Source organism: Manis pentadactyla, chromosome 10 (assembly GCF_030020395.1).
Source record: "Manis pentadactyla isolate mManPen7 chromosome 10, mManPen7.hap1, whole genome shotgun sequence".
NCBI classification, from domain to species: Eukaryota; Metazoa; Chordata; class Mammalia; order Pholidota; family Manidae; genus Manis; species Manis pentadactyla.
The window spans coordinates 26,747,222-26,773,902 of record NC_080028.1 but is presented as its reverse complement, the minus strand read 5'-3'; the positions used below and the strand labels follow the sequence as shown (position 1 = coordinate 26,773,902).

The window sequence follows — 26,681 nt, the reverse complement described above, 5'->3', positions numbered from 1 at the left end:
TGAGATGCAAATAGTCCCCTATTGACATCTAAAACAAATGAGGTTCCTCTTAGAGAACTCCAGATTTAGAATTCTGATTTATTCACATAACACACTAAAAGAAACTAAACAACATTGGCAACATGGTATCAACAGTCAGATTGAAAACATGGTCCTGGCAAAAGATTATCCCATCACGTGCTGGGTTTTAGAAACATGATGTGGGAAAACAAGATTTGGAGGCTGAACACCTATGCTCAATTCTGGCACTGCAGATGATTTCGCATCTGAAAATCAGAGACGCTAATAACATCTCTATCTGCAGAGCCATTGGGTTAATTAAATGAGATAATGCATTCAGTAGAAGTATTAGAAACTCCAAAATTCTGTAGGAATGCATGTTCTTTTCATTGCCTGCTTGAATCAAGTCTTTCAATTCTGTCTCACTCGGTAGCCTAAAGTTGGGTCACCAGAACACAAACGTACAGTTAGAAGGTTTAAAAAAAAGATCAGCAAAGCAACTGGTTGTTACATGAACCCTGACAACAGTTGGACGGACTTTCCCCAAAAATTAAATAAAGCTTTTTGGCAGCCTGTAAATGTAGCCTAAAGTACAGCAAGAGAAGAGAATTGTTTTCCTTAGGGAGAGTGTAATTTTAACAGAAGTTCAACTGACACATTTTAAGATCTGTACTTCGAATGTCTCTGTTAAGTGCAAAATGAATATAATTAGTTATGAGATATCTTGCCCTTGGCTACAGTATGCATTAAGCTGCAGCAGAAAATCATTCACAACCTATTCATACTCTGTGGCATATTTCAGGACTTCCTGTGCTGTAGTCTCTTAAAGCAAACACTGTATAGAGTTTCAGAATCTAACAGTTGTTCCTTCAGAAGGGTTTGGAGTGGGCGCAATGTGGCCTTCAAATAGTCTAGCCAGACGTATTAATCCCTTATGGACAGGATCTACATCTTTCATGCACGAGTCCCTAACATGTCAAAGAAACTTGGCACAATAAAGTAAATGTGTGTAGAATAAATGACAGGAGAGACAGATCTCTGATGAAATATTCCAGTGATGTAGTATGCAGAAAATGACCATTTTCAAGTATTTTCAAGCTTCAACCTACTTTGAACCTCCATTTGCCCCCTTATTTATCCTCCAGAAATGATCACTCGGTGTAGCTGTGCTTACAAAATGACTAGTGCAGTGGCTAATGGACATTCCCTTCCTGGTATCTTCTGACTTCGTGACCATTGTCCCAGCGTATAAAGCATGGCGTTCCAAGGGGTCATGAGGGAAAGGGTGAGCACACAGTCTGCAGCAGCAGGGAGCAGTTTCTTAATAATTCATATTATCAACTATTTTCATGCATGGGAAATGAAAAAAATTAATTGGGTTTCCTCTGATGTGGTTTTCCTGAGCTCTTCTGCAACCCAGAGCTAACTTCAAGAAATGTGAAGAACACAGATACATAGTTTCTTGTGTTTGTGAAGACTAACACAGGAAATGATTCTATGTCTGTTTCTAGAATATGGTTAGACTTTCACAGCCTAGAGACAAGATCTGCAGCTTGATAATTATTAAGGTACAGGTCTGTATGGCAATTAGTCTGGGACCTACTTGAAGGCAGAGATGGACTTACCTATTTTCTGTCTAACACTGATTTACCTTCCTCCAAAGCATATCTTGGACACAATGAATGCTAGATAAATGTTGAATCCTTTTTAAAAGATTAAGAAAAACATTTTTTAAACCTGTAACTTCTTACCCAGTTAAATAATAGGTTTCTAAAAAAGAGAGAGTTTCAGTTAATTAAGCTTCTTTACGGAGCAAAAACTACATGCCAAGTACCATACCCCTAGAAGGGGCTGTAAAAAGTATGAGCAAAATACAGTCCCACCCCCAGGAAACCACAGCTATGCAGCTAATTGGAAAGTCAAACAGAATAACATATCAGTTGGCAACATTTGTACAAATGTATTGTGTTCATTACTGCTGGACATTATATAACCATGTTTTGTCATAATTATGAAGAATTTATTCAACATTATACATCTGAAATGAACCTGTTTGATATCATATACATGTGAAAACAACTGACTTCCAATAATTGACTTCTCAAGTTATATACACCTAAATAGTCCCAGGAAAACCATCCAGTTTCGGTTCTTTCAATTCAATAGGTTGGTAGGCAACTGAATTGTTTGCCTTCCAGTTTCTGGCGGTGGTTTGTGGATATAGCCTATAAAAGCCAATTCTATCTTTCCTAATAGTCCAAGATAATTATATTGGTGTGCATGTGTATGTATATGTATACATACCTACATACATGAATATATACCTACATGTAATGTATATACGTATGTACACACATGTATCTAAAGCTCACATCATTTTTGTTCTCTCATTGTTAAACTGGGCACAGGTCTATTGGGGAAACTTTTCACCCAGACTGCAACAGCCAGCTGTCTCTGGAAGTGTCACTGAGCCTTTTCCAGGCACAAAAGAAAAGGAATATTTGAAAGTGTAATGACCCTGCAAATGCTCAGATATTCATTACACATCATGATGATTACATCTGAGAAATCTGTTCCTGCTTTATTCTATTTTTTCTTAAAGAAATAGTCTTATCTTTAGGAATGCATGCAGGCAAAATGACTAGTTTATAACAGACGGTATTAAAAACTGTTGTTGAGTACAATGCAGAAACGCATCAGTAAAATTGCAAACTGAGAGAGGGAATCAAACAAGGGCAGAAAAGCATAAGATCTGAGAACAAGTTATTCATAGGACAAACCAGTAATCATTCTGAGAAGGAATGTCAAAGTGGATTTAAATGGTCAAGCAATAAAAAGTAATTATTCGTTAGAGGCTTCCTAGTGTACGGTTCAACAGCATGGACTTTGCACCAAGAGTTTGAACCCTGAATCTCCCACTTATAAGTGGTGTGACTTTGAGCCAGAATTCAAGCTCTCTAAAACTGTTTCCCCCCTCCACTTTGCAATAGGGAGAGGTGTACATATGAAGTGAAAATGATGGTTCACAATAATATGTCACATTTATTGAGCAATTGCTATGTGTCACGCACTATGGTAAGCATATTACTTCAATAAGTTTATATGAACTTTCATATTAATCCAATAAATGAAGTCTATTATCATTATTTCCATTTAATATATGAGAAAATTGAGGCTAGACTAGATTGGTGACCTGCCCAAAGGGATAACACTGAGATTTGAACCTGGCAGAATAATTCTCAAAGCCTGTGGTTTAAGAATTATTCTATCATATTGCCACACAGAATGCTTTCCATAGTTGGGCCATGAGTAAGGCTTCAATAGACAATAAACAGACAACCAAAAGAGATGCATTAAAAATTAACTGAGGAGGAAAACCAAATCACCCACCAGGAGGAAATGGACTTGGCCCTTTCTTCCAAATCTGTGGTGTGATATGATGTACGGAGATGGGGGATGATGCTGAAATGGCTGAAGGAGCCAATTCAGAATCACATGACGAGCTTACTCATTCCAAATGAGTTTCAACTGCTCACCACCACCCTGGTATCAGTTAGCTGATACATCCTTCCCAGAGTATATGTATACCCACTTCATTCTATTGCATGTTTATTTTCCTTCTGTATACTGTATTCCATATTTCAAAGATAGAAATTTGAACCAAATAAAGTCAGTACAGACTTGGATGTTAATCTTTATCCTCATAGATGATTCGTAGTTGCTCTGATCTCATCAGCAGGCTGTGAATGTGAACACATGGTTGGAGTTGACCTTGAATCCAACTCAAAGAGTAGATTCTGTTAGAGAATCTGACAGTGTGAACATGTCCAAGGGGAGCTGGCCGAGAGGAAGGGTGAACAGGGTGGGGGTGGGAGTGCTGGATGCTTTGCCATCAACTGAGATGAAAGAGGGCTGTGGCTTAAGGTGTTTGCCCATCTCTGTCTCTCAGAAATAGTCCCATTATATGAATCAAAGAATGGCCCACCCCTGTCTCCTTGTCCTCCTTCTCCCTGGCTCCAACACACACTCAGGTGTGCGTGCCACACAACTGCGCTTGTTGGCTGCAGGGCCCACAGGAAACCTGTTACCCCAAATAACTGTCACATTCTCATGTGCTCAGTCACAGGGAAGAATTTCAGTTTCTCTTCTCTATCACTGGAGAGGAGGTTGAGGTCATGGCACAGAAAGGATCTTGTCTGGCCTCCCAACAAGAGGGGTCTGTGCAGCTGCTGTGCCCACCGCAGACAGAAGGCACGCAGCAGCTGAGGCTCTTTAGAAAGCTCTTGCCACCCACTTCCTGTGTCTGGCTTTGATTTCTTAGAGGGCAGATGTACTTATTCCAGGGTCCCTTCCCGATTCAGCTGGGGGAAAAACAACCACCACCACCACCACTGAGAGTATAAAGCAACCCTTTCCTTTTCTGAAGCCCTTTTACTTTGTCTCAGATCCTCTTTTCTGAGTTATCTGCTACCAATTCTCTCTCCTTCTGTTCAGAGCAGCTTGTGGCTGAGTTTTGTTGAGTGCTAAATGATCACTGATTTTAATTACAAACAGCCTCAGCTGAGAGGAATGGTTTTAAGAGCGAAGCCAAGCCCAGGAAGTAAAGATGGGTAGGTAGTAAAATGGAACCCAAATCAGCTTCCCAATAAAGAACAGAAAAAAATATCACCAGGATTCGCTTCCTTCTCCAAGTCGTGGCTCTCTGTGAACTGACCCGTCTACAGTCCCACTTCATTCTTCCTTTATTTTTCCCTTCAAACTTTATGCTTCAGCAACAGTGTTGATTTTACCTCCAATATACAGAGCTGTTTCATGCTTCCGAGCCTTTGTGGAATCTTCCCTCTGCATGAAATGCTTTCTTACTATGTGTCTTGCCAATGGGTTTCAGCCCCAGGCAAGTTCGCTCTGGATTCAGTGTGACCAAAGACATTGAGAGCAAAACGTTCTTGGGGTGAAAGGGTTATACCCAACTTTATTTCCAGGTGGCAGGTCAGTCACTAAAATCCCGTTCACTCAGAGCAAGTCTGCAGGCAGCAAGCCGGTCTCTGCCTCTGGGCCCCTCTGTCTGCACAGCCATCCTCTGGGCCCCTCTGCCCTCACAGCTGTCCCACACAGCCATCTTCTGGGCCCCTCTGCCTGCAAAGCCGTCCTCCGGGCCTCTGTCCTTGGCGCTGCCACTTCAACTTCTGCTCTGCTTTCCTGCAGCCTTACAACCATGCCACCTTGTCGTGTCCAGAGCACTGGGCAGAGCTCTTTATATAGAGTCACCAGCCATGTATTGCCCACAGGTGTGCAGTGAGCTAGTCAACCAGGGCCAGGTGAGAATCCTGGCCACAGGAACTCTCGTTTTATCCACACTGTGTCTTCCTGGAAGTGTCTTATCTGACTTTTAAAACCTTACACAGACATCACTCCATCTACCCACAATGATTCTAATTTAATTGGTCTGGGGTGTAGCCTGAGCTTTGGGACTTTTAAGCGCTCCCCTGGTGATACTAATAAGCACCAGACTTTGAAATCACTGCTCTAGGCCAGTGGTTTTCAAACTTGGGCAAGCGAGAATCAGCTGGAGGGTTTATTAAAGAACAGATTGCAGGGTTCACCCTCACCCTAGAGTTCAGTAATTCTGGGGCCTGAGAATTTGCATTTCTAGTAAGTTCCCAGATAATGTTGATTCTGTGGTTCTGTGACCAACTTTTGAGAATTAACCCTCTGTTCAAACTCTAACCTGCACAAATTCCTTACATTGTCCTTAGACATAGATTCCATAAATTGTACTTCTGTTGCAGTTATCACACTGCACTGTCATCAATGTATTCACATATCTGTTTCTGTCATCAGAAGGCGAGGACAATAGCTTCTTTTCCTCACTGCCCAGATATGAACCTGGTATATAGTGGATGCTCAGTAAATGGTTACTGAATGAGTAAACATTTAATGTCTAAGTACCACAGAGGAAGACAGTCAGGTGCCATATTTGTGCCAATCTTTTCAGAGTATTGAATCTATCAAATATCTCAAACTTCTAAATTTTAATCTTGAAAGCAATTTTCTTAGCCTCTATAAATTACATCTTGGATTTTGGTGATAGGACTGGATTTGTAAAGTACTCTTCAACAAACTGGCATAAAAACCCTTATGTAAAAGCAGATTATATTACATTATATCAACGACACCTCTTTTTAAAATTGACATTTAATGAGTATCTCTATCAATAAAGGCCTTTTAAGAGCTCTCCAAAAAATGTTGCGAAAAATGAGAACATTTGAAATACAGGCAAACAATGAGCCCCATTCATACAGCATCACCTTATTTCCCTAATATCATGGATCTCATACAGGCTCATTCAGCGTCTTCCAATGAAGTTGGCATATGTTAACCATATTGATTGTCTGATTACAAATATAGACTGTGGCAGTGAGGAACCTGTTTTGTCCCTGTGGCTTATGTGTAGGTCTCAGACTTAATACATACTCAACTACAGAGCAATTGAACCAGATAGTAAAATGTTATTCCCCAGGAGATTAGACTTTGATACAGAACACTGATTTTATTGTTTCATTTAACTTTTTAAACTAAGTCCAAAGAGATATTTCAAAAAGGATTGCCTAATCCTTGCTAATTTCTTAAATATCTCACCTCAGGAATAATAAATTTGCTCTCTCTTCTTTGATCTGTAGAACATAAAAAAAAAACAAAACAGTGTGTTGGCACAGGCCTTTCTGAACCCCAAACCCAGGGCTGGTGATATGGTGTCATTTGTGTGCACACATCTGTGTGTGTGTATGTGTATAGGTGGGTGTGTTGATTTTTTCACATTTCAGCTACTTTCTACCTTTATGATCATCTGATTGTTCTGGAAAGGTAGTGCTGTCCTTGTTGGTACAGAGATAATGCCATTTGACATTTGAAGAGTATCCAGATACCATTTTTCAGTGAGTCAGTGAGAGACCCTAGATGGAAAATTTCTTCTTCTGAGTTTCTAGTCAGTCCCTCTTAATTGGAGCTCTATGTCTCTAGTCACCTCTAGTCATTATCTATGATTCTAAGAATGTCAAAATACCTGGATATGGACTTTCTGAATTAAGTATATTACTATTGGATTCCACTTCAACACTAGCATGTGGCCAAGGGATTGAACATAATAAAATCAAGAATGAAAGATTCTGCAGGCTGTGCCTGCCTTTCTTTAACAAAATAAAATAAACATTTAAAAAGGACAAATTTGCCTAAAATTTATGGGCAGTGCATTCAGCTTTCAGAGTGACAGTGTTTAGGATGTAAATGCCGTGATCCGGGCAGACAGACCAATCCAGTGGCTATTTTCTATTGATGTCCATTCTGTGTCTTTGGTTGGCTGGTTAGTTGGTTAGTTGGTTTTCAAACTGGCATCACTGACTTAATTTCTCCTGTTTCTGTCTCATCAGTCTTGGATGGGAGGACTGTGTACCACCGACAGGCCTGCTCCCAACCTTACTCCCACATCAAGGGTGCAAAGGGAAGCCTCTACACCTTAGATCTAAATATTTAAAAGTTATAATGCAAGTATACAGACAGCTTAATAAAGTACATTCCACCACCTACATTAACAAGTATAGCTCCCTGATGACAAAAAATTTCTAAATATGTAAAGCTATTGTTTTTACACAATTAAACATCTACAAAATATCAAGGATGACTGAGTTTAATTAATATTGTGCCTGTCTGGATATTCATTTGATGGGCTTGCAAAATCTGGGTGAATAATCAAGTAAAACCATACCAATTTAAAAAATTATTACATATTTATTTCATCAAATGTATTTTTTGCCTTCACTTTAGCAAAATTACTAATTATATTATTCTTATTAATTTCCACAGAGTTTTAGACTATTGATAATAATGATCTAAGGTATTAAAAATAAAAATGCAATTATGTCCAAAGTACACAAAACTTGATTATATTTTAATCAAAAATATAAGAGAGCAAACCTAAAATAAAGAAATTTATCCTGTGCTTTCAAAGTTACTTTCCTTCTCAAACTTCAGATTATTTATTAAAATTAAAAGACAACTACAAATCATAATTAAGAAATATCGAAAATATAGAGCTTATATTTTATGAACTTTCTAAAAATGTCATTAAATATTATTAATTGCTTTTATAAAACTAAAACACTCACAATGCTACATTTAGTTGCCAATATAAAGAACCAGTATCTTGTTTCACACATTCTTCATACAGGAAGAATTTGACAAGTTAAGCAATTTGTTTTTATTTTCTTTATCTAAATGCTGCTGCCATTCAAACACTCCCTTCCTTCCTAAGCAGTTTCTGACTTCCACATCAGCAGCCACACAGCCCACACATCTTCAAGGCTTGGGGATGCAATTGTCTTTTCTTCTGAAAACACAGGTCAGCTGATTGGGAGAAGTATTTCCCTGGGGCGTGGCTGGTATCAGCCATGGAAATAGATGTTTCAAGGTTTCAGTGCTGTGCTGGTCCTGAGTGTAGGATTCCAAACCACAGAGGTCCCCGGGCATTTGCTGATAAATGTAGTTTTTTGTGGTTTTGACAGGTAGGGCACACTAAAGCCCAGGATTCCTGAGGTCTTTTACTTCCTATACCTCTGCTTGGTTTGGGCCTTTGGAGATTTTCATGGAGATTATTTTATTAGACTGCTTACAGATCACCTTTCTTCCAGACTCCCTTTTCCTTGTGGCTTGTGTACGTACTTCACTGACACAGATGAGCTAAGAATCCTAACTGATCACTTTTTCCTTATTTTGCATCTGAATTCTGCCATTACTCATGAATAGAGATAAAGCAAATAAAGGAAAACATACTCAAATGTACATATATCAAATGAGTCACTCATATCCCTTTACCCAAAATTTATCATGCAAAAATGAGGATTGCCTAATTTGGCAGAAACACTAGAGGCCTGACTCCAATTACTGACAGGTGAGCAATATTCAAATATTGCTTCATCATTGCATAGCTGGGCTCAGCAGCAAAGCATAAAATAATAACCAATACTAATTGAGCATTCATTTATCTGCCAGGTACTTCGCTAAGAGCTTTATATGTTTTATGTCATGTGATTCTCCCCATCATCTTAAAGCTTGGTAAGACTTTGAAGCTCTCTTTAAAGATGGAGAGACTGAGGCTTCGGAGGAGTTAAGGAGCTTGCCTAAGGTCACAAAGTGTGGAAATTATGGCAATGGGATTTAAATCCAGCCTGTGCAACTCCAAATTTGTATACTGAATACTATTTTCTGCTTGCCTGTGCCTTACTGGCACTGAGCAGAGGGATGGGAGGCTCTGAGACTAGGTAAGGCCAAGACAGGGAAAAGTGAATCAACTACAGGTTGTACCCCCAAATAAGCAACCATTAATCCAGTATAACAAGTCCAAAGGGACACAAGGACCTTGTGTTTGATTTGGCTGGTGTCACTTCTAAGGAGTCATGGAAATGGATTCCAGTGGTAGTCAAGGAGTCACAGGAGGGAGGTGGTGGTGGACATTGCAGCTGAGCATAGAATCTGGGGTGATATTCTCAGTAGACCCATTGGACTGGTAAGGCAAGACTCCAGGTAAGGGAATTCAGAAACAGAAATAACATTACTGGGCATGTACAACATGCTAGGGCCTTCACACACCTCTGCTCACTTAATTATTGAAATGAACCTGTTTTACATGTATTATTCCTCCCATTTCCCAAATGAGAAAAGAGGCTATGTAATTTGTCCAAGATTAAATAGCTGATAAGAGTCGTAAGTGGGAAGAAGAATCTAGATTAGCTTGACTCCAGATTTGGGGCTTGTCTACTAAATATATAATGTTGCCTCTTACATACTCGCCTAGCCCCAACAAAGGACTAAGTGGGAAAAGAGAAGCACGAAGTCCCATCCTCATATTTAGCCCCTTACTCATGTTGAACAATGCCTGTAAAATGCCCTGCAGGTTATGGGGAAAGGCCTTAACTCACAGCAGGTATGGCTATAGCAAGACAGGCAGCCAGGATTAATGAATTCTGGAGTCCACCCGTGGGCAGGGCTTGTAGCCTGGGTCCGGGTTGACTCACTAATTGGGCTGGGTTTGAGTTCTAGGACAAGGACCACAGTAATGGGACAGATTAGGGACAGCGTGCACTGGATTCTATCCTGCTGACAGAGACCACCTGGGCACTTAGCCTACTTGTGCCTCCAAGAGTGATATCAGTGCAGTTCCTTCTTCCAGCCTGGAAAACCCCTGAAGTTGTTGAAACTATGACCCAGGATACTTGTCCAAAATCAGACCCATACCTCACAGAAGTAGTTGGGACTCAGAAGGTCCTTGGAATAGATAAGAACATCACATTACATTACCAAAACTGCAAGGGTGTAATAAAAATCCACTTACTATAGATAAAAACTCCTTCCTTGGAGAAAAGGTGATTATAATGGACTTTTAATTAAAGAATGACCAGGATGAAAGGGCAAGCTCCCAGATTCTATTTCAGCCAATTGGGACCCAGATCCTACCCCAGCCAATCGGGACCTGGATCCTATTTCAGCCAATCGGGATCCGGATCCTATTTCACCCAATCGGAGTTTGGTCTCTCTCCTCTCCAGTCAGCAAGGAGCTCACCCACCACCCTGAGACGCTGCCAGTTGACCAGAGCCACGACCTATCTCCCCACCAACTACCCCTAGATCCAGCCAATCAGCCAGAGCCACGACCATCACCCCACCAACTGCCCTAGAACCCCATAAAACCTTTGTGGTATTGAAACTCGCTCCCTTCCTCTGGCATCTTGCCACTGCGTTGGTGTAGATGAGAGATTGAGCTCGAGCTAGCTCGAATAAAGGCTCTTTGCTTTTGCATGGGTGTTGGCTCCTTGGTGGTCTTCTGGGATTCGCGACTTTGGGCACAACACAGGAGCAGTGATGAAAAGGATGCTTAGGGAGCATTATAAGCACAGTGCTTTGCATACATGAACAGAAAAAGTATAAGAATTGGAATCTGTAAGCAAAAAATTCATGAAATGTTTGATTCGTTTCCTGAACTGCCAACTGTGTCTGAGATACTGCCCTTTTGAACTAGGCTTCTTCTTTGTTTGTAGAGGTAATCTGTCCCTCTGTTGCTCTTTTTAATTTCAGCATCAACTATCATTATCAGGGTCAAAGTCATGAATACTCCCTGGCTTATGCCTGCAGTCATGAGCTCCATAAAAGGGGACAAAATGTGTGTGTGTGAGAGGAGAAGACTGACTAATTTGGTGGTTAATAGAAAGAATATGAAGCTTTGTACATTTTGGGCTAGAGGATGTAGAATTGAAAAATGCCATTTCATTTCAACCAATATTTATAGGGTATCTTCTGTGTGCAAGGCACTTCAGAAAGTATGAAAACAGATAAGACACAGTCCTTGTGTCCATGAAACTCAAACTGTAGTGTGAGAGAGGTAAACAACAAGCAATCAAGTCAAACAATAAAATAAAAGGACACAGAAACAAAGGAGGCGCTGTAAAAGCAGAGAAAGGAACTATTGCTGAGAGGAGGGAGAGTTGTCAGTCTTGAAAAGAGGGAACAAGGTCATTCCAGGGTAAAGAAGAAAACGCCAGCAAAGGAGTTCAAGAATTTCAGTCAGAGAAGGAAGAGGAGAACCAAGGGAGGGTGAGGCCCTGGCAGGAAGTAAATGTTCTCAGATATCCCAAATATTGCCCCTCCACTCTGCTTCCTTCAATCATTTGTCTAATTCTCTCCTGTCCTGGCCAGAGATTTCACTGCTTTGTTCTGTTCTTGGCAAATGGAGTCCTCAGCCCCTTTAGGTTTATTAAGGGGTGTGTTCTGCCCTGTCTTCCCTCCCCTCTCAGCTAAAACTGATTTCACTGAGATCTCCCAATGCTCAAGATGCATGTATGAGATGTGACCTCTTTTCCAGGGTTCCTGGGATACCAAATAATGAGCATGATATTGGGTGACACTGTCAGGCACGGCTTAATTACTTCATAAAATATGAGAGTGTGGGACCCAGACTTGAAAGTGGCCTACCTTTATCCCACCTCCCGGCATTCACACCCTTGTGTACTCCCCTCCCAAACTCTGCTGGGGATGGTCTGTGTGATCAATAGAGCAGCACAGAAGTGATGGCTTGCCAGTTGTGAGATTAGTTATTAAGAACTATGGCTTTGTTCTCCCTCTAGGATCCCTTATTGTGGGGAAAGTCATGTTGAGAACAGCCCTAGGAAGGGCCTGTGAGATGAAGCCTCCTGCCTCAAGTGTTCTCAGATATCCCTGTATGCCACCTGGGAGATTAGTCATAAAAGACCATCACTTTCTTGCTTGATTGCAACTTCATAAGCCATAACCCACCGGCTAAGCTTAACCGAGGCTCCTGACCCTCAGAAACTATGTGAGATGATAAATATTTGCTGGGTTAAGCTCTAAAGTTTGGAGTAATTTGTTATGCAGCAATTGAAAATTGATATAGTATGTATGTATATATTATCAACTTTTTCAGGTAAAATTCACTAAAGATAAAATGCACAGATCTGAAGTGTTTAGCTTTTTGAACTTTGTCTATTGTATATAATCATAACCACCATTCAAACAAGATAGACATTTCCATCACTTCAGAAATTTCCCTTGTGGCCTTTCCAATTAATTCACTCATCTCCTGCCAAAAGAAACCACTATTTTGTTTTCTATTCTCATTGATTAATTTAGCCTACTTTTGAACTTCATGTAGGTGGAATCATATGGTGTGCACCATTTAGTGTTTAGCTTACAGTGATGTTTTTGACCTTATGTTTTGATATGCTGCATGTATCAGAAGTTTGTCCCTTTTTATTTTACTCTTGAATAGGATCCCACTTTGTGAATATATCACAATTAGTTGATTCATACTTCTGTTGGTAGACATGTAGGTTCTTTATAGTTTTTCACTATCATGAACAAGGCTGCTGTCTTTGTACAAGTCTTTTTGTGAACCTAAGTTCTTGTTTCACTTAGGTAAAGTCCAGGGATGAAACTGTTTCTTAATCATATAAATGTACATTTAATTTTACAAGAAACTGACAGGTTTCTCCAAAGAGTTTGTTTCATTTTATATCCCCATCAGCAATGTATGAGAGTTCCAGTACTTCACATATTTTCCAGCTTCAGGAATTTCAGTCTTTTGGATTTTAGCCATTTACTAGGAGGGAAATGGTATCTCATTATATGTTTAATTTGCATTTTCCCGATGACTAATGATGTGGAGCATCATTATTGGCCAATCATATGTCTTCTTCTATGAAGTTTCTGTTCAAGTTCACCACTGTTGCCACCTGGGACCTCCACTGTCCCAAGTGCTTCCCTAAAAATCACTGCTTCTCAAAGCAGTATCAGCTGCTCCCTTGAGACCTCATGTCCATCTATCCCCTTAGAATTATCCCCTTCTACCCATTTGTGCTCTCCCTGACTCACTATCCCCTGTCTTTATCCTCTTTTCTATTGCAAGCTCAACAAATCTTGCCATGAATATTGCTGGCCCAGTAATAATCTACTAAATATCTCCCCTAGTCCCAGCAATGGATACTAGATGCAGAGAATAATAAAGATAAGAACTGTGGTATGCTGGTAAGTATTTAACAACCAGGTCTCTGGGCAAAATATGTTTATTACATTCTGATTTGTATGCCTATTTTCTGGCTGTAAATACCTATCATGGCCAACTGCAAATTCCCAAAGGGGCCTCACTAAAGGTGGAACTGGAAAGAGACGCATAGTTACACATTGTTATAGACCCTGTTTCCACCATGACTGTTGCCTTTCAGAAGCCCCTGTGATCCTGCTCCAGCACTACTGGGCAGGAGTTTGAAATTAATTGGAGGAGGTGATTAACAAATTAGAGAACAGTACAAAATAACATGTAGTTAAGTCCTCTTGTATATTGCAAAACCATAGTTTAGAAGTGAAGAAAATACTAAAAGCTAAAAGGAGTAGTTCTCACTTTCAACTGCACATCGGAATAACCCGGGAGCTTTGAAAAATACTCATGCCTGGGTGCTGCCCTCTCAAGATTTAGATTTGGTCAAAGGTGAAGACTGAATGTCGGTTGCTGTTTGCATGGTTATTTGGTTTTGTTTTCTGCTGCATCAGCAGATTGGAACTAGATAATTCAGCAGCCAAGGTTCAGAACCACCAGCTTAAAGGAAGAGGAAGGTTTGACAAATCTGGATGATTGGAGCAGTGTGGGAAGAAACCCAAGCAAAAGGAACGGCATAAACCAATAAAGGGTGGATGCTTCTGGGAGAGTGAGGAGACTGGCTCCTAGCAAGATGAACAGAGCTTCTTCCAGGGGACGCTGGCCCACCTCCAAGCCATCGAGGTTCCCAGAGGAAGAGGGCCTCAGGCTCCCAGCACAGGGCCCTTATTCCCATGAAGGCAGATGTGTCGCTATCCGATGGCCAGCCTTGAGAGTCGGGGACCTGGAGCGGTGAACCACCCAGCCTCAGACCCTGGCAAGCCAGCTGCGAGTTCGGAGTGCTGGCCTGTCAGACTGAAGCCGATTTTGTTTTGTGAAAAAACTCAATCAGCTATGTCTTGGTTTCTGGGAGGTCAGTGCTCCTCAGACTTTCAAGTCCGTGTAAACCATCAGGAGTTCTTAGTACAGTGCAAACTGTGATTTAGGGGGTGGGGTGCTGAGGACCTGCATATCTAACTTGCTTCTAGGTAATATCGATGCTGCTGGTCCTCCCACCATACTCTGAGTAGCAACACTAGAATTTACCAGGCGGCATTTCCCCTGGGGCTGCTGTACAAACAAAATACCTCGCTTAACTTGATTTGGGCATGAATATTAGGTTGGGGATTCGGGCCTGTTTTGCGGCAGAAGTCTGCCTCTCACCCTGAACTTAGGCAACCTTTAGTGCAAGCTCCTCTCTCCTGTTTTCTGACTCCAGCTTGTTGATGACTCTTGCTAAATTGCCTTATGATTGATTTTTCTAAACTGATCTTATCCCTGCTGGGAATTTTTCCTGGATAATTAGACTCATGTCTAGGAGACCAATAGCCACCATTTAATGAACTCACATTTCCACCATTACATGCCTCTGTGTGTGTGTGTATACATATGTACATATATACATATACATATACATATACATATATAAATAAAATATCTTATCCTAGATTAACTAAGAATGCAGATGTTATTATTTCCAGTTCTCATCTGAGGACGGTAAAGCTCAATGAGTGATATAAAGTTAGCCAAAAGCCACAAAGCCCATGGCAGGACCAGGATACAGCCCAGGTTTGTCTATGTCCCAAGCTTCCATTCCTTCCATTCTATTTCCCCTAGTTGCTGCCCACCCTGGCCCAGCACAGCAAACCATGAATTTGTACCCCCAGCTCCCAAAACTCAGTCCAAGACTGAATCTCCAGTCTGAGGACCTCTGATTTTTAAGTGTGCACCTCCCAGTCAGAAAGAGCAAATGTGGGTGGTTTCAAAAACATGATGCAAAGTGATTCATTTATTTATTGGGTTGAAAAGAATTTGGACCACCTTTTCCAAACCACCTTCTCAACTGAATTCCACAAATATTTACTGAGCATGTACTGTGGGCTATGCAATGGGAAAAAAGAAAAGAATGAGAGGAAATAGATACAAACCCAAGTCTAATAGACTATAAACATTATATGAGGAGTGTGAGAGTATGTGAGTCAAGTGGGAAAGGAGGTTAATTTCACAAGGAGGACAGAGGGATGTTGTTCTAGAGTAAAATATGAGGAGTTATATAATATCTGCCTTTTCATCAACACTGAGTAATAACTAGAAATTATAACAAATGTGTATTGAACACTTGCTATGCACCAGGCAATGTCAATCAGTTTACCTGCTTAAATACTTCATTTCATCCTCACAATGACTGTAGGAGGTAGGTACTATTATTAACCCCACCTCCCAGTTAAGAATTCAGAGAATTAGGGATGTTAAAGGACCTTGCTAAATCATGTGGCTAGTAATTGGCAGGGCTAGGATTAAAACTCAAGTCAGTTCAACCAAAGAGTCTAGGTCTTAGTCTCCACATTGGAGAAAGTGAAACAGTTGGGAATAGAGCAGAGGAAGGGTAAAACGGGAACTACCTGCTCAGTGAGCATTAGGCCAGACTGACGTGGGCAAAACTGGGGAGACCGTACATCCTGACTTGCCCAAGGCAGACAGGGTATACATACCTGTTGCCCTGGGGATAGGTTTAATACCTCCTGTTTACTCTCAAAGGTACCTTGGTTTGGTCAATCAATTCTAGGGTCTCCCAGGCAACACTATCCTGTAACACTGTAACATGGGTCCATCTAGAAGGAAAAACTACCCTGAGAGTGGGGAAAAAATCAGTGATTCAGTTGTTCAATCTTCTTCTTTATCTATCTGCATCTCTCTAATCAATTTCCATTCCCTAGATAATGCATCCCCCTGGGTTTTTCACCATTTTATTTTGTCCTTAGTGGTTCTAGAGGTTAAATATTCCCAACCATGGCATCAGCGCTTTGGAGACATGGAGCCAGGCCTAGTTCAGCAGAACCCAGAGAACCTCCTGGCTGCTGAGCATCACCATGACGCAGGCTATTGCTGTTGGCAGTACTAACACCAGCCCCCTCTTTAATCCCATCACAGTCATGGGAATGAAAAATGAGTGTGAAATAACAGAATTTAAAATTACCAACACTTCAAAGAAACAACCTAGGTGTCTGTTGATGGATAAATGGATAGAGAAAATGTTATAGTCTATGTAATGGAATACTACTTGGCCTAAAAAGGAAATCCTATCATTTGCAATGACATGGATGAAACCTGAGCACATTATGCTAAATGAAACAAACCAGACAGAGATAAATAAAGTACAATATCTTTATATATGGAATCTAAAAAGAGCCAAATTCACAGAAACAGAGTAGATGGTGGTAGCCAAGGGCTGGGTTAACAGGGGGAGGGAAATGAGAAGATGCTGGTCAAAGGGCACAAACTTCAATATCTAAGATAAAAAGTTCTGAGGATCTAATGTACAACTAGACAATTATAGTTAATAATACTGTATGTTATATTTGAATTAAGAGGGCAGATATTAAGCATTCTCACCAAAAAAAAAAGTAAATATGTGAAGTGATGACTATGTTAATTAACCTGATTATGGTAATTATTTCACAATGTATACTTATAAATCATCACTTTGTATATTTTATATATATATATATATATATATATATATAATTTTATCTGTCAGTTATACCTTAGAAAAGCTGGGGAAAAAATAAAAATAAGAAAATTATCAACACTTCAAATATTCAAGACCTTTAAAGGTAGATTATCTTAGAGATTAAGCACTGCCCAGAGTGTAGGACTATGCTGGAAATGAGGGGATCTTGCCTATAGATACTCTGATATTTGGGGAGAGAGAAAGCGAGGGAGGGCTTGACTCCTCGTCCTGGTCTGTGGGGTCTCTGGGGAAACCGTTACAATGACTCTTCTCCCCCCTGAAGTGTGGAAGTTGGACAGAGCTACAAGATAGGTAGGCAAGTCTACTGCAAACTCCATTGAAGTTCTTTTCCAGGGAGTTCCAGACAGGGAAGAAAGTTTCCCTAAGGATTTCACTTCAAGCTAACAATGAGCAAAAATAGAATTTAGAAAGCAGCATAAATCCATGGAAGACTACACACAAAAACAACAGTTACTGCTTATCTAGCCCTTCACAGTTTTCAAAGCCCTTTCCTACACATGGGACTGTATGTAAAGCTGAGTGAAAGGAACAAAGGTTTTGGGGTAAATGGATCTGGATTTGAATCCTGGATTTTCCACTTAGTATGTTGCTGAACCATCCAAGCTTCGGTTTCCAACATCACTGTCACAGGGTTTTGCGGACAGAATGAGGCAATAAAGGAAAAGTACCCAAAACATGGCATGCTTTTGGCAAATGACAGCTCTCCACATTGTTCATAAACCTCACCCATGACAGACACTGTCTCAGTGTTTGTTGAAGGACTAGCTCCCTTTTGCAGATAAGAATACAGGCTCAGAGAAGACAAGAGGTTTACCCAAGAAAGAGGACAATTTTCTGGGTCCAAGTCCTTTGCTCATGCAGTATTTTTCTATGCAGCCTTGAGTTCGGAGTTGTATTTCTACACAGGTCAGACACCCAGATGAGGAAAAATATTCCAAGAGGTCTTTCCTTTGAAATCAACCTTTGATCTTAACAAAAATTGCCATACTATTTTCAAATGGAATATCTTTGCAACACGCCTTATCCCCAGAAGCCTATGTTCAAACCTCACACTTATATGAAATAATTGCTTTATGACTTAAGACTGTTGATTTGTATTTGTGTTCAGACATTTGGTAAGTAGATTTTGTGTCTGAAGTTATCAGTCACTGGGTCTTCCAAAGCTGACTGAAAGGGTTGTATCACAGTCATGTGGTTTTTCTAAAATGCACTGTGTCTTATCTTTAGCTGACAGCAGCAGAGCATGCTAGAAAAGGAGGACACTGACAGAACACTTCTGAATTCCTGCCCGTGCTGAAAACAGATGAAGATATGGTTGAAGGAATCCATCCCAAGATCTAAGAACTATTACTACATCAGCTACTGTAACATGAAGAAGTTGAATTTAGTGATCTTTATGGTCTCTTTCAGCTCAGAAATACTATACCACTTTATTCTACTCATCCTTTTCCTCATGCCAATTTTATTGTTAATCTCTTAAAAATTTGCCTGGATCCACAGCATCCTACATCAGTGCTTCCCACTGAAAAATAAAACGGAGGTGAACTAAGACTTAGTGTCTCCAAAATACGCAGACCAAGTACATTGATCTTCATATAAGATGATACTATTGCTACCCCAGGGACAGGGTTTTTGTTTGTGGGTAAAGCTTAAAATCCAAGATTCATTGGCACTATTTTTTAAAGACATAAGCCAACAGAGTCATTCATCTGCCTATCCATCTGTTCCTCCATTTGACCATCTATTTATTTATTTACTCTTTAAATATTTATTGGCTACCTCTTATGTTCCAGGCATGATACTAGATACAAGAGTTGCAGTTGAGATTTGTTCTCAGAGCTTATAGTAGGAAAGGTGGACAAAAAGAACCCAAATAATTTCACAAATAATTACGAGGAGCAGTACTTCAGGGAAAAAAGGATGCCAGGAGTTGGCAGATAGGGTTTCCTAAAAGAGACAGTTTAGCCAAGCAGCCGAGAGAATGTTTGGGCTCTGCAATCCAGTGAGGAGGCTCAAGTTTTCTTCTTCTCACACCAGTTCTGTGACAATGAGCCAGTTATTTAATCACTCCATGCCTCGGTTTCTCCAGATGTGCCTTGGAGTCATGGCAGTACCTCCCTCTGAAGGTCGCTGTGGGGATTGATGAAAAGCACATTTGAATCATTTACAACAGCGTCTGTAACTGGCAAGTTCTCAGGCTAAGGCATGGGGACACACCTGACCTTTGCTGTCTGGGGGGTACCTCTCTCAGAAAGGGGTCAGCTGGGACATAAAAGATAAATAAAAGGGTGAAAAGAGGTTAGGAGATAGGGCAGGGAGTGAATGGAGGGAAGGGATGGGCGAGGGAAACGCAATCCAAGGGAGAAGATCCTGAAAGTGAAGGAGCATGGGAGTGTCACTGAAGAAATAAAGAAGCTTGTGGTGGAGGAGCGTGGAAATCCCGACAGGAATGGCTGAGATTGAGGCTGGGAGGTCAGAGAACCAGGTCCTGTGGTACATTGTAGGCCAGTTAGTTAAGGATTTTGGAATCCATCCAAGGGTATTCAGTCAGTTGACCAATCATCCATTCAACTGGAAATCCCTAAACAGAAACCCAAACATTCCATCTCTTATCTTTCAGGGAAGCTATGGTAATTGATAAGGAGTCAGCAGGAAAAGCAGCAGTGAAATATCTTGGGCTTCTTGGTAAATGACGCTCATTCACGTCTCTCTATCTGTATTTTTATTCTCTGTCCCTGGAGGCCATTGTTACTGTCCTTGAATATCAGGGAAGAATTGCATTTCATTGTCAAATGACTGCATCCAGATAATTATATTATGGCTTTTAGGGACACATGATCAATTTTTATAATACATCAAGAAGAGTCTTGAAGAAACTAACATTTAATCCTCGCTCAAATCTATTTTTCTCTATCTTTTGCTTAGGGCTATAAAAATATGCTGTCTTCCTGATTTATCTTATGTTTCTTCATGTTTCTTTCTTCCTTTTCATTAGCTTTAAAATGAACTTTTAATAATCCCCAGACATTATGTTTTTTCCACATAATCAGTTTTTCTGTTATAAAAAATATATATATGTCAGAAACAAACTAGTAAAATGGACTGATCATGGGTCTTGGAGTCTTTTTGCTTCTGGGTTTGAATTTTCACTTTGCTGTGCGAGCCTGGGAAAGTTATTTAACATCTCTGAGACTCAGTTTCCCAAACTGTAAAAATAATTACAATCTTACTTCTATTTCATTGTGTGAGGATTATATAAGATAATGTTGATGAATACATCTAAGTCTAGTGACTAATAAGATGGAAAGAAAGGAGGAATGAGGGATGGAAAAGAAAGAAATAAACAAAGGCAAGCAGGCAGGCATACAGACCAGAGAGCCGGGAGAGAGGAATTAATTACATGGGTGCCGAAAGACGCAGATGGCATCGTGAGTGAGGGTCTGTTCAGGAATCATTCTGAAGCTTCTCATAATGACATTGTCTGAAATTATGGAAAAGACATATTTTAAAAAATTATTTGGTGTTACCATTTTCTTCAAATGTGTCTCAGGGGACAGGCACTATAAACCTAGCCAACCCTTGCTCTTCTGAATTGCTGAAAAACTTCTCTAACTATTCTGCTGATTGAAAAATAATGACTTCAAAAAGCCACCTTTTAGAAGTCACCTAAAACTCCTCTGACATATCTTGTTAACACCAGCAGTCAGGTTTCTTCTTTAGATTGTTTGTCTCCTAGAACTAAAATTAGATGGTGGTGCTAAGTACATCGCACATGATGTCAAGGGAAATGACACGCAGAGTACTGAGAGGAAGAGGGAAAATTGGGCCAGTTTCGACATCACTCATTCATTCATTCATTCATTCATTCACTGTTTTTTGGGCATCTTCCCCAGAAATACTACAAAATTCATTTAAAAAGGGTTGCTTTGCTGCTGACCAAACTTGGCAGATTTGGGAAAGTTCCCTTGCCTTCTAGTTGGGCCTGCCCTTCTGATAGCAAAACTTTCTCTGCTTCAAATTCAGTGACTCAGAGATTGGCTTACTGAACATCAGGCATGCAAATCCAGATTTGGGGATTCAGTAACAGTGAGGGGGCCCTGACTTTACAGAATTTCAAGAGTGGTTCTCTCCCAAGACAGAAGCAGAATGCCCCAAACTCAGCATGTAGGGGTCTCAGGACCTAAGTTTCTGTTTTTTGCTTCACTGCTGGGACAATGTGAGGTTGGTAAAACTGTTGTGTGTTATGTGTGGTTCCATAAAACTTTCCATGTTCCTCTTGATCTGGAACAAGTGAAGGATGGATGTGTTTCAATGGCTCTTTTTGCTTTCTGAATTCCTACTTTACAGGGCCCTGAGGGAGCAGGATTTAACAGGGTTTAATACAGTGGAGACTCTTTCCTGATCCTTCTATTTGGGTGGGATACCAAAATAGTACTTACATCAGGCGTTTGCAGATAAAAATATAAATAAATCGTAGTCCCTTCTCTCAGGAGACTAGTGGGGGAAAATATAGCATAGAATACGGTTAAGTGTAGTGCAGAGTGGTATGTAGGAGGCGAGGAAAGCAAGTACAGGTGCCGGGTGATCCACAGGAAGGAGCCAGCAATTCTACCTGAGGACAGAGTAGGGGGCCAGAAAAGACTAAAAGGAAATACAACATCTCTATGAACGGCCCACAAAATGAATGGGCTATATAAATCTTCAATCCTACCATGTCAGTCTGAGGGAGAGAGGGCAGTTGCATATTAAGATAATAGTGCAATTTTAGAAATCTTGGCACAAGTAAAGGTGGGTGACCTTTTATGTATCCCACCAAGGAAATTACTTTCACACTATCCTGATCTATGAAGTCAGTGCACCTCTGAAGAAGATTCTAGTTTTAGAGCTGACCGTAAAGAGAACAGCAATTTAGACACCCGGTTTGAGACACCCTCCCCAAGACCTTTTAGCCTCTAAATCAGTATTCACTGATGCCATTTGCCAGTCCTTTAGAATTATCTTTCCTTTCCCTTTAAAAGCCACTGTTATTTCCTTTCAGCCCTGCAAGAGCCAAATCATCCCTTAATAAACATTTTTTTTAAGACTGTCAATATTTCAGATAACATTTGGCTGACAGGGTGGTGAAGGAGCTACAGTTAGAGACAGGGAATAAACATAAGCCATGAGCATCACTGTTCTAACTGAGAGGCAGTGAGACGTGTACGATGTGGCTCATCCCACAGCAAAGCCTACTCATCAATCATGTACAGGACACTAAGTCCTGCCGCTGGAGGAGACTGGGCAAGACTGAATTCGTGAACACCATTTTTAGACTCCAAATGGTATTAGCAAAGTTCACTTGGAGGGAAGTCTGAAGGCACCACTTGGAAGTATATGAGGAGCCAGCAGGATTTTAAAAACGGCCCGTAAATTGCATCTTGGAAGAAAGGCTGGGGACGGAGCTGCATGCCTGAAAACCCTTTCGAGAATGTCAGAATTTCTAAAAGGTACTGACTTAAACCATGGGTGTTCATTAAAGTATGGGTGTCTGCAATCACTTTATTAGTATTTAATATGTATGACCCTATTTTTTTCTGACCTCGCCAGTCTGAAGTGTGGGAATATTCGTGCTCCCTATTTAAAATCTTCCCAAGGATTATGTTGTCTATCTCAGGATTTTTTTAATAGTCTTGTTGAAAAGGAGTGTGTCTAGGCTTGTATGCGATATCAGTGCTAAAACAGAGTACTAACAAATGCCCTCTCTCACATCTGAATCAATGTACCAGGACAGAATCGCTTGGTTCTCTCATTTTCAGACTGTATGCTTTCATAGTCTTTTCTTTATTCTCAAACTCTCTCTTCAAAGCCAGCCAAGGAAATGATGAAAAATTATTGCCTAAATCACAAGATAACTTAAAAAATGTCCTTTCTGTATACAGTCCCATCCCTTATTCACCATGCAATATTCAATTCTGCCTCTGCTGGCCTGGGACGTCCTTCGACATTTATGGAAAAGCTGCCTGGAGAGAGAGACATAAAGGAAGACTTTAACCTTGATCTGCTGACAGTAAAGTCGTTACTAGCTTCACCAAAAGGAAATCTGCGTCTCTGTTGTCTTCCTTTATTCATTCTCTAGACTCTCCTTTCATTCACTTATTTATTTCCTATACTCCTCTGTTCTTTACCTGACCATGAGTTTGGGAGACGTAGTTTTCACAGGGAAAAGTCAAAGCAATTCTAAATGTTTTTTCGGGCATTTGCTGTGTGCTGGGCAGCGTGCTGAGGGCTGGGGACACAGAAATGGACAAATCTTAATTCTTTCCCTTTTTCACACGCCATTTCCTCCACCATCTAATTTCTCAGTGACTCCTGTTCAGTGTAACTGAAATATTTCAGTTATCTTTGCTTTCTCCATATTCTCCTGCTGCCTAAACACAGGCCAACTGAGCACATGACAGCTCCATAACTGCTTCTCTGTTTTTGTTCTCGTCCCCTCCAACTCATTTTCCTCATGGATCTATGAGTGATTCTCTTGACCCAGAAATCAAATCACATCACACCTGTGATTACTTTCCTTTAATGGTTTGCTATTGGTTTTGGAACAAAATCCAGAAATGTGGCCCCTGCAGTGGCCTTTGGGCTCTAACCCGGGCCCCTCTCCAACCTCCATGAGCCTCTTTCCCCAGCTCTCCTCACTGCTGCTGCACATCTCTCCCTGAAGCTGCTATTACACACCACAAACTAATCTCTTTTTCTAGAACATTCTTCCCCTCAGGCCTCATCACACAGTTCTCTTGCATCCTTTGGTTTCAGCTTAAATGTCCCTCTTCAGATAGGGTTTGTCAAACTGACCATCTAAGCAGCTCTTCTTTTTCCCATTTATTTGTATTCTTCATATTCTTTATAGTACAAAAGATTATATCAGTTTGTTTGGAAACATTATGTTAGTTTGTTTTCTTGTTTATTGTTGGTCTCCACCACTAAAATATAGGTTCCAAGAGGGGCTAGATTCAGACTTTCTTGTTTGTCTCTGTGCTATACCCAGTGCTTAGAAAAGTACTGGTTATGCAATAGGTGCTCAAAAATATTTGCTGAAGGAATAAATGTAGACATCCTCAGTGCCCTCAGGATACTGAGTCTCCATACAACTGAAGCCCTAGAGATAAGTCTAGAAGGTTGAAAAGCAAGCCATAGGAGAACATGGCCAGGTTCCATTGCTCGAAAAGTTCTTATTAAATAAGGAAAGCATTTAATTTTTTTAAATTTTGTTATCATTAATCTACAATTACATGCAGAACATTATGTTTACCAGGCTCCCCCCTTCACCAAGTCCCCCTCACAATCCCCATTACAGTCACTGTCCATCAGCATAGTAAGATGCTATAGAATCACTACTTGTCTTCTCTGTGTTGTACAGCCCTCCCCGTGCCCCACACACACATTATACATGCTAATCATAATGTCCCCTTTCTTTTTTCCCGCCCTTATCCCTCCCTTCCCGCCCCTTCTCCCCAGTCCCTTTCCCTTTGGTAACTGTTAGTCCATTCTTGGGTTCTGTGATTCTGCTGCTGTTTTGTTCCTTCAGTTTTTCTTTAATTTTTAATATCTTTCCATAGAACTTTGGAATTTTTAATGGATATTCTAATGTAACTGAGTATCTCATTTCATCTATATAACAATCAAAACAGTTTTTTGCTTTTTGTTTCTCCACATGCTATTGCTAAGTGACAATTCATCTTATGGATGCTGGATGAAGCAGGTCAGTTTGAATCACCAGGGAAGGTTGAGGCTGCAATCCGAACTCCAGCAATGCCAGAAGCTTCTGGAACTAAAACTCATAAGTTTCCTGATTGTCAAAATGGTTAGAGACAAAGGTGGGTGAGAACTCTAAAGACATGCGGCTAAATCAAGATTACAAATATAGAATATGTTGTAAGTCAGCCCATATTTGGTAAAAAGTGAGGTGAACTGATGCCATTATAAATACACAGGCCACATAAAAAAATGAGAGAAAGAGGAACTTCCTAAGAAGAGAGAATGGTTTCATAAGCAATGAAAACGATGAGGCTGCTCAAAGTGAAGTTCTGTCTTTATCATCTATGCATTCAGACAATGAATCTAAATGATTTGTTGTTTAGCCGATCTATTGTATGACCTATAAATCTATTATAAACTCTTCTCTGCAAACTCGAGAGTAATTTCTTCATGTATAACACACTGAGGCTCAGAGAAGTCTAAGAACTTTTCTCAAGTATCCTAGTAGCTAGCAAATCTTGAACTCAAGAAGTTCTTTTAACTCCAAATCTGATGCTATTGTAGAACATGAATAGAGGATGGAACTTGAATTTCCTCAGATGCACATATTTCATTTTGACAATCCCCTCAAGCACTTAGTGATGTAATTTTCACCCAACCCAAGCAGATTAGAAGTGTGTTTAAAGCACTTCAATAGAATATTTTAATTTCTGTAGGTAAAAGGTGTTTTATGCATGCATTGTACTGCATTAAACCATGCTGTGGAAAAAAGCAGATATGAATGCACTGAGCTGGAAACGGGAAAAGAATAATTTTGGCATTTTCCTCCTTCTGTTTAAACAGACTGAAGAGTCTTTTTGGCAGGAGGCCTATGTTTAACCAGTGTTACTGAATATAGAATAATCATGGGTGGGGAGTATGTTTTCCTTAATTGAGTATGTTTTCTTGAGATAAATGTGGATCTCAGGCTCCTCACTAGTCAAAGCAGAAGTTTCCAAGTTGTCTGTGGTTGTGCAAGCCTGGGAGGCACAACTCAGTGCCCAAAGCAGAGGCAAGAACCACCAAGCCTAAGTGCCTACAAGGTTAAAATAGAACCGATGGGGATGAGCCCCTTCCATGCCTTTCACTAATCACGTCCCCCTTTGCCTCCTGAATGTCTCTCGTCTCCCTCCTTCCATTCATGCCCTAGGGCATAATCCTCAGAAGCTTCATTCCATGCATCCTCTGCCACTGGAACACCTCTGCTGCCTGTCTCACCACAGACCTTGCCAAATGCAGGGGCTCGTCTTTGGGCATCTGGCCGGATGTGGAAGCCGTGTGAGTCACTGAATCCTTTTAGAAGCATTCAGTTGTCTTTGCTCTGGTGGGAATCATCTTTGTATCAAAGCAGAACAGGTTGCCCTTCTTCCCGCAGCTACTACTGATCTAATAGAGCAAAAGAGGCAGGACAGGGCCCCTGGCAATATCCCCACGTAGGTGCCTCACTTCTCCATTGCCAATAAAAAGAGCAGCAGGCCTCTGGACATTGAACTCCAGGGACTCAGTTGACAACTGGGCTGACTTTGCCTCTTGTTGTGTTAGTTTCCTAGGCCATCATAACAAATGACCACACACAAGGTGGCTGAAACAATGGAAATTTACTCTCTTACAATCAGGAGGCCAAAAGTCCAAGATCCAGGTGTCTGCAGGGTTGGTCCCTTCTTTGGGGTCCCAGAGGGAAGA

At 40.7% G+C, this 26,681-nt stretch overlaps 1 long non-coding RNA gene across 2 annotated transcripts in view; it reads left to right on the top strand.

Annotated features, from left to right (window-relative positions):
• Window positions 1–18,765, top strand: part of LOC130678963 (uncharacterized) — a 59,670-nt gene extending 40,905 nt beyond the window's left edge. For both annotated transcript variants that reach the window (XR_008991951.1, XR_008991952.1), the window contains exon 3: window positions 18,460–18,765. This is a non-coding gene — a long non-coding RNA (uncharacterized LOC130678963). The remainder of the gene's footprint in view (window positions 1–18,459) is intronic.
• Window positions 18,766–26,681: the final 7,916 nt, after the last annotated feature.